At 34.7% G+C, this 3,117-nt stretch overlaps 1 pseudogene; it reads right to left on the bottom strand.

Annotated features, from left to right (window-relative positions):
- Positions 1 to 2,135: 2,135 nt before the first annotated feature.
- On the bottom strand, positions 2,136 to 2,864 carry LOC125610524 (annotated as a pseudogene).
- Between the last annotated feature and the right edge of the window lie 253 nt (positions 2,865 to 3,117).

Below are 3,117 nucleotides of genomic sequence, written 5' to 3'. Positions count from 1 at the left end.
AGGCTTGGGACTATCATACTGAATTCACAGTGCACGGGCCAGGATCTATTAAATTTAAATCCACTAAATTTAAAATGGTTGTTTTGATCACCTAGAAAAAAAGCTGTTCAAAGGTAGTTAGTGATCTAGCATGGAACACTGGAGAGAAGTCAGGGCCAGACCCAAACTTGACAAGTAGAGGCAAGAACTGAAGGCAGACTAGTAGATGAGCAGGGGTTTACTGAGCAGGTCACTGACCTGTATAAAACTCTAAAATGGTTTCCCAGTGCTTTTAGAATGAATTGTTCATTCCTTCTTTTTCTCAAGTTTTATTTTTAGTTATGGTTACAAATACATAACATTAAATTTGCCTTCTTGACCATTTTAATTGCACTGTCCAATAGCATTAAGTATTTCACATTATTGTACAACATATATCTAGAACTTTTTATTTTACAAAGCTGAAACTGTATGTCATTAACACTAATATCTCCTCCTCCTCCCCCCTTGCCTTGTCAACCATCTTTCTACTTTCTATGATTTTGGCTAATTTAGATACCTCATAGGAGTGGGATTACAGTATTTGTCCCTTAGCAAATGATTTATTTCACATCACATAACGTTCTCAAGGCTTATCCATACTGTAACATGTGATCTCTTTTTAAGGGCTGTGTAATATTCTACTGTATGTATATACTAGATTTTCTTTATACATTCATCATTTGCATTTGTTTCTACCTCTTGGCTATTGTGAATAATGCTACAATGAATGTTGGTATATAAAGAATGTTGATATATAAATACCTTTTTGAGGTCCTGCTTTGAATTATTTTGGAATATATATATATATATATATATATATATATATATATATATATATATGGTAGATTACTGATCACATGGTAATACTATTTTAAAATTTATTTTTCCTGAATAGAATGTAAATTTGATACCAAATTAAGCTTCTGTGAATTTTCAAAATGTAAAATACCAAGGCTTTCCACATCAAATAAAAATCAGGAATGTTCACCTTCACATCCAAAAAAAAAAAGTTCAAGTAGAGATTCAACAAGAATGATGTAGAACTAGAGATGAGCAGCCAAAATTTTAAATTATCAAAATTATCAATAGCTTGATTTAATGAATTGCTCAGTAAACTTGTATTTGAAACAATAACAAAAAATACTATTTATCAAAACATGATAATGTTCAGGAAATTATCACCCAATTTGAAAAATGAAAAATGTAATTCATAGCAAATTTAAAAACTACAAACCATACACTGAACAGACAGGGGGAAAAAGTAATAAATATTTATAGAAATCAAGAGAACACTGTGGAATTATAAAAACTTCCTAAATAAATAGTATATTCTGTATTATCATATATAATAAAACACAGTTTAATTAAGATAGTGTTTATTTGTTGCATAATTTTAAAACAGGACATTTTGGACTTTATCTCTAAAAATATCACAGAGTTATTGTTGGAATATATATTTCTTAAAACAATAAGTGAAGTTCTCATTCATGGGAAAAAATTTTTTCACACAGAGAAACCAAGAAATATTATATCAACCTGGGTGTGGTGTTACACCCCTTTGATCCCAGCTACTCAGGAAACTGAGGCAGAAAGGTCACAAGTTTGAGACCAGCTTGCACAATTTAATGATACCTCATTTCAAAATATAAAAATAAAAAGGGTTGTGGGTGTAGCTCAGTGATAGCATTTGCTTAGCATGTGCAAGTCCCTAAGTTTCATTCCCAATACTGCCAAAAAAGAAAAATTATTTTCTCTCGAGTAATCTTCTTAAATACCCCAATAAAACAATACTGAGGGAATGTAATTTTTCAACTCAGTATTGAAACAGCTTATTATCATAAAACATATACAAATCTTATTGTTGGGTACCAGGATTTTTCCAAAATTAAAGAATTATTTAAACCACCATGCTGTTGAAATCATATTTCAAGCTTCTCTATCCAGCACTTTAATTTTTAGAACAATGACTTTTCAATCTAATGACAATCTAGACAGAACCCTACAATATATAAGCAATGATCAGAATTCTGTTTTTACTAAAATCATAATATTAAAATATCTATAGAAATGTACTTGGGTTTGTCTGTGGTTAATGACAGACCCGCACAGCGTCATCACGTGGCATTCTGTGCGAAGGGTTTGTTTTTTACTCTCAGCTTCCTCTTCAGAATATCTTTATCAGCTTCTTGTTCTTTTTCCACTTTTTTCAAAGGTTGATGAAATTCCTGTAATAATATTTTTTAAGTGTATGTCTGTGATTTGTGCCTTTTTGAAGAACAAAGGCAATTTGCCACAAATACACAGAATTCTAATTACAGTCCTGAGAGCAGAGTGAAAGCAGAACCATATGTGATCCCCAAACCACTAATCCAGGGTCTTTGGTCAAACAGTGATGACAAATCCTGATCCACACAGATAGCTAGTGGACAACCTGGACCAAGCCAGGATAAAACGTGTTCTACTCTCTCCCACTCTTTCTCTAAATTTAAGAAGGACTTCATAAACTTGTCCTTGGGCTCTGATAGGCACCTACATTCACCATCTCTACAATGATAAAGAGTAGGAAGAAGAGTTACGTCCACTCAGTCCTCTCTGCTCTGGGACATCCACTTTTGCAACATGAACCTCAAGATCAGCTCCCCATCCAGCAAAACTTTTCCCATTCTGGTTGAAGAGTTTGACAAGCACAACGTCTCGGAGCCTAAGTTGTCTCCTTCCAGCGACTCTCCAGTTCTCATCCATAATGACATGCACACTGCTCCACCAGCTGCAGATCCAGCGAGTTCCCCCACCCCACCCAAAGCAACAGCATCCGGGGGAACTGCAAGACTCTTGGAGTACATGTTGGTGGCTCCCATTTTTTAACTTTTTAGGGACCTTCCATACTGTTTTCCATAGTAGCTGCGCTCTCTTTTCTCTCTCTCTCTCTCTCTCTCCCAGGAATTGAACCCAGGGGCACTAAACCACTGAGCCACCTCCCAAGAAGTCCTTTTAATTTTTTATTTTGAGACAGGTCTTGCTAAGTTGCTGGGGGCCTTTCTAAATTGCTGAGGTTGGTTTTGAACTCATGATCCTTCTACTTCACCCTCTCAAGTT

Source organism: Marmota marmota, unplaced genomic scaffold (genome assembly GCF_001458135.2).
Source record: "Marmota marmota marmota unplaced genomic scaffold, marMar, whole genome shotgun sequence".
Taxonomy (NCBI): Eukaryota; Metazoa; Chordata; class Mammalia; order Rodentia; family Sciuridae; genus Marmota; species Marmota marmota.
The sequence above is the reverse complement of the archived record's forward strand: the minus strand, read 5'-3'. Positions and strand labels throughout refer to the sequence as shown.